This window comes from Cynocephalus volans, chromosome 4 (assembly GCF_027409185.1).
Source record: "Cynocephalus volans isolate mCynVol1 chromosome 4, mCynVol1.pri, whole genome shotgun sequence".
NCBI lineage: Eukaryota > Metazoa > Chordata > Mammalia > Dermoptera > Cynocephalidae > Cynocephalus > Cynocephalus volans.
In genome coordinates, this window is record NC_084463.1 from 32,076,053 (window position 1) to 32,082,358 (window position 6,306).

Consider the following 6,306-nt stretch of genomic DNA (forward strand, 5'->3'; position numbering starts at 1 on the left):
ACCACATTTTCCTTATCCACTCATCTGACGATGGACATTTGGGCTGGTTCCAACTCTTGGCTATTGTAAAATGTGCTGCAATAAAAATGGGAGCACAGGTATCCCTTTGGCATGATGATGTCCATCCCTCTGGCTATATTCCCAGCAGTTGAAGAGTTGGGTCATATGGTAGATCTATCTGCAATTGTTTGAGGAACTTCCATACCATATTCCATAACGTCTGCACCATGTTGCAGTCCCGCCAACAGTGTATAAGAGTTGCTTTTTGGGGCCGGCCCCATGGCTCATTCAGGAGAGTGCGACGCTGGTGGCGCCGAGGCTCCAGGTTCGGATCCTATATAGGATGGCCGGTGTGCTCACTGGCTGAGCGTGGTGCAGACAGCACCAAGCCAAGGGTTACGATCCCCTTACCGGTCAGAAAAAAAAAGAGTCTCTTTTTGTATGAGTTTTGACAAATGTGTATGTCATGTATTCACCATCTCAGAATCATACAGAAGAATTTCACAACCCTGAAAATCCTCTCTACCCCACCTATATATTGCTCTTTCCCTATTCCTTCTTTCCACCCTAAATCCCTGGCAACCATTGATCTATCTGCTGTCTCCATAGTCTTGTCTTTTCCAGAATGTTATTTATTTGGAATCATATTATATGCAGCCATTTTAGACTGGATTTTTTCACTTAATAATATGCAGTTAAAGTCTTTGCATATCTTTTCACAGATAGCTTGTTTTCTGGATAATATCCCATTGTACAGATATACCACAGTTTATTCTTTCACATATTGAAAGGTGCATCTTGGTTGCTTCTAGTTTTGGCAGTTATAAATAAGACTGCGATAAATGTTTCTATTAAGACTTTTGTGTGGACATCCATTTTTAAATGTTATTTAAGTACCTAGGAGTGTGATTGCCAAATCCTCTGGTAAGACCACGTTCATACGTGTAAAAGCATGCCAGACTGTCTTCCCATTTTCCATTCACACCAACAGTGAATGAGAATTCACGTCGATTCACATGTTCACCAGTGTTTGGTGATGTCAGTGGTTTGCAATTTCCTAATAACTGCAGCGTTGAGCGTCTTGTCATATGCTTATTTGCTATGATGGTATCTTTGGTGAAGTGTCTTTCAAGCTCTTTTGCCCATTTTTTAATTGGTTGTTTGTTTTCTTACTGAGTTTTAAGAGCTATATGTGTGCTTGGTGTACCAGTTTTTTGTTTTGCTTTTTGTTTTTTGTGGCTTTTTTAAATCAGATACATTTTTTGCAAATATTTTCTCTGGACTGCAGCTTGTCTTTTCTTTCTCATAATAGCGTCTTTCACAAAACGAAATTATTTTCCATAAAGTCTGACTTAAGTACTTTCAGTTTTTACCCCTTTTAATTGTGGCAGGAAGGATATAAGGGGGTGAAATTCGGTATTTCCCTTACTCCAAGAGATTTGTTTTGGCTCTGGTAAAATCTGCTGCTTAGGTTTTTGAGAAACAGTTTCTCCTGAAAGCAGGACTTGTTAAAACCAACTCTCTGGGCATATTTGAAAATGGCTACTTTTCCACTCCTTTGGGGGGTAGTAGGAAGCAATTTTTTTTCTGTGATCCTCACTGTGAGACTGTGGTACTGTTTCTGTAGGTAAATCCATTAAATTTGTGGAGTCCCCTCCGTCTGAGCATTCTGGACATTTTAACTTTCGAACTGCAGCAATTCATCAATTATGGTTTAGGATTTCCTACACTTGTACCGTTTCCTGCAAGGTTTTCTTGTGCTTTCTGATCCAGTAAGTTATGACTCTCTTCATATGCCTCTCCGTCCTTTCAGTTAGGAGTAGTGGATTGTCCTGTGAATTCAATTCTGTGACGGATCTAAGAAGAATTGTTCATGTGCATTTTCAATTTTGTTTCTTTTTTTTACTTTGGTGGATGTGAATGTCACCTTCTATGTTCTTACTTGCCAGACTAGAAACTAGAAGTGTCTGTCTCCCTTTTTTGATAACTGAATGCTGTCAACTTATAATTCTAAACCCTCATTCTACTTGTGGCACCACATTTGGATAAAGTGAAAAGAAACATGAGTTCTCCTTCTTTTGGTGTGGTAGTAAACCAGAACCATGCAAACCCCTGCTTGTGGGAGTGAATTCTAACCTTAGCATCCCACCTAACATCAGTATAAAATCCAAACCAAGTTCTTTTTCTTTTCTACTCAAGGGACATCAGACCACCTTGAGAGGTATGCTCTGCTTTCCCCACAGATGTCATTTACGTGAATAATAGTTTTTAACCTTCTCAAAACTACATCTCTGCAGGTAAGCATAACAATTGGTGCCATAAGCAGGATGTCTAGACTTGCTAATCTGCTCTGCTGCCTGTTTGTTATTCAACATGCACTTTGACCTGTTGCTTGCTTGAGAGATAGTGCTTTATGCCGTGCTTCTCTTTTTACTTTTTTTCTGCCAAATATGTGAATAAAAACTCAAATTACCACATCACAAGGTATTGTGGTTTGAATGTCCCCCCAAGCTCATTTTGGAACATAACCCCTAAATTGGTGGTGGAACTTGAGGTAATTAGATCACAAGGATTGTGCCATCATGAATGGATTGAGTCATTCATGGAGTAATGAGTTGACGGTTTTAGTGGGTTGTCATGGATGTGGTTCTGATGGCTTTTAAAGGAGAGCAAGTGAAAAGGTTGGCTCTCTTGTTTAGGCTGTTCTTGTCATGTGATGCCTTGCATTTCCACAGGACCCTGTAGAGGGCTCCCACCCAGAAAAAGGACCTCACCAGATGTGGCCCCATGTACTTCCCAGCCTCCAAAACTGTAACAAAATAACTTTCATTTCTTTATAAATTACCCAGTTTCAGATATTCTGTTATAAACAACTGATACAGACTAATATCAAACACATACACAAATTGTTTTCTCATCTAAACATAATTCTTTATTTTTTCCATAAAATATAGTCACAAAAGAAAGAATAAAATATTTGTCATAAGTTTTAGTAATAACGGTAGAAGCAACCTTGGAATCATCATCAAGATTCATGCTGGGCTTTGGACAGTTGTTAGTTTTCTGGTGGTCTCCTCCCAGATTTATTTTCATCCTACCTCTTAGATGACCACTGTACTAATTCTTTGTCTATTTTTCATATGTTTACAACGTTATTTTTGACTTTCCAGTGTTCTTTATTTTTGCTTCTTTTGAACTTTTAATAAATGAGTATTAAAGAAATTAAAATGAAAAAGTTTATTGGTGGTGTTCTTCCCTCGGTACATTTAATACATGCTAGCGTCTGAGGCTGTGGGCCGTCCAATTTACCCATCCATTCCAATGGTTATCGTGTTTGGGTTTTTCCCAGTTTATTTTTTGCTCTTGGGAAAAAATACTGCACCTATCATTTTATGTCAGTCTTCGAGTTCAAATCCTCAATAAATTCTCTGGACATTAATTAAAAGTTAATGAGCTGTAAATTATGGTAAAGTTCCAATTACAGGAAACAGCAATGGAGTACATCAATTGGCTCCTCCTTCACTCAGTATAACTTTATGTTTGCTATGGACATTACCACTTAGAATTCTCTAATTGACTAATTTTTGTCCTTCTATTAATCTGTATCAAATGTCTTCTAGTTGATATTTTATTATCCTATTTCCTCAAACCAAGGAGATGAACTTTTACATATATATAATCTTCTGTTAAATAAGTTTTGGTTATTTATCTATTTTTAAAATTTATTTATTACAAATATTCATGAGATACAAAGCTGATTTTCCCCCCTCCTACCCATGATGTGGGGGCCAGATTCATACTGGGGGCATACCCATTACCAGAAATTACATTTGTACCCTTTATGTCCTCCCAATTATCCCCCAACCTCCCTCCCCCTTTCCTTCTCCCCTCTCCCACAATTTGTAGCCCTAGGAATGCTCCCTCCCTCTGCTGGATCACGGCACTGCTGTGGTCTTTCTTTCCTGCCTTCCTTTCTCTCTTAGCTCCCACATATGAGTGAGCACATGAAGTATTTATCCCTCTGTGCTTTGCTTGTTTCATTCAACATAAGATTCTCCAGCTTCATCCATGTTGCTGCAAATGGGAGTATTTCTTTCTTTTTTATGGCAGACTAGTATTCCATAGTATATATATACCACAGTTTCCTTATCCAATCATTTATATCTTGGCTATTGTAAACAGAGCTGCAATAAACATGAGAGTGCAGGTATCTCTTCCACATAATGGTTTCCATTCCTCTGGATATATACCCAGAAGAGGGACTGCTGGATCATATGTAAGATCTGTCTGTAGTTGTTTGAGAAACCTCCAAATTGTTTTCCAAAGTGGTTGTACTAATTTACAGTCCCACCAACAGTGCAGTAGTGTTCCCTTCTCTCCACACCCACACCAGCATTTGTTATTCACCGTCCTTTTTATTATAGCCAGTCTAACTGGAGTGAGGTGGTATCTCAATTGCATTTCCCTGATGACTAGTGATGTTGAGCATTTTTTCATGTATCTGTTGGCCATTTGTATATAGTCCTTTGAAAAATGTCTATTCAGCTCCTTTGCCCATTTTTTAATTGGGTCATTTATTTTTTTGCTGTATAATTGCTTGAGTTCTATGTATATTCTGGATATTAGTCCCTTGTTGGATGCATAGTTGGCAAAAATTTTCCCCCACTCTGTAGGTTGTCTTTTCTCTCTGTTGATTGTTTCTTTTGCTGTGTGGAAACTTTTTAGTTTGAAATAGTTCCATTTGTTTATTTTTTCTTTTGCTACTTATGCTTTCAGGCTCATGTTCATAAAGCCTGTGCCCTGACCTAATTGCGGAAGTGTTTCACCTATATTTTCCCTTAGTAATGTTACAGTTTTGGATCTTATACCTAGGTCTTTAATCCATTTTGAGTTGATTTTAGTGTATGGTGAGAGATGCACCTCTAGTTTCATTCTTCTGCATATGGATATCCAGTTTTCCCAGCATCACTTGTTGAAGAGGCAGTCTTTTCCTAAATGTAGATTTTTGTTGCCTTTGTCTAATATCAGGTGGCTGTAAGCCTGAGGAGTGATTTCTGGGTTCTCTATTCTACTCCACTGGTCTGAATGTCTATTTTTATACCAGTACCATGCTGTTTTGGTTACAACAGCTCTGTAGTATAATTTGAAGTCAGAGGTAGAGTTATGCCTCTGGCTTTGTTTTTTTTTTTTTTTTTTTTTTTTTTTTTTTTGCTCAGGATTGCTTTGGCTATTTGGCATCGTTGGTTTTTCCATATGAAAAGTAAGATTGTTTCTTTCCATTTATGTGAAGAATGTCATTGGTATTTTGATGAGGATTGCATTGAATCTGTAGATCACTTTGTGTAGTATAGACATTTTTCACAATGTTAATTCTTCCAATCCAAGATCATGAAATATCTTTCCATTTTTCTGTGTCTTCTTTAATTACTTTCAGAAGTGCTTTGTAATTCTCATTGTAAAGGTCTTTCACCTCCTTGGTTAAATTGATCCCTAGGTATTGTACTTTTTTGGTGACAATTGTAAATGGGCTTTCTTTCTTTATTTCTCTTTCTGTTAATTCATTATTTGAGTATAAACACTACTGATTTGGGGGCATTTATTTCGTATCCTGCAACATTACTGAAGTTATTAACCAGCTCTAAGAGTTTTCTGATAGAGTCTTTAGGTTTTTCTATACACAGTATCATGTCATCTGCAAATAGGGAAAGTTTGACTTCATCTTTTCCGGATTCCCTTTATTTGTTTCTCTTGCCTGATTGCTCTAGCTAGTACCTCCACTACTATGTTGAATAGAAGTGGTGAGAGTGGACATCCTTGTCTTGTTCCTGTCCTTAAGGGGAAGGCTTTCAATTTTTCTCCATTCATAACAATACTGGTGGTGGGCTTGTCATAAATGGCTTTTATTGTGTTAAGATATTTTCCTTCTATACCTCATTTGTTGAGAGTCTTTATCATGAAGGAATGTTGCATTTTGTCTAGTGCTTTTTCAGCATCTATTGAGATAATCATATGGTCTTTGTCCTTGAGCTTGTTTATGTGATGTATCACATTTATTGACTTTCGTATGTTGAACCATCCTTGCATCCCTAGGATGACTCCCACTTGATCATAGTGTATAATTTTTTTAACCTGTTGCTGTATTCTAATTGCTGATATTTTGTTGAGGATTTTAGAATCTAGATTCATCAAGGATATTGGCCTATAATTTTCTTTTTTTGTTGTGTCTTTATCTGGTTTTGGTATCAAAGTTATGTTGGCCTCATAGAATGAGTTTGGGAGAGTAGCATCTGTTTCAATTGTTTGGAA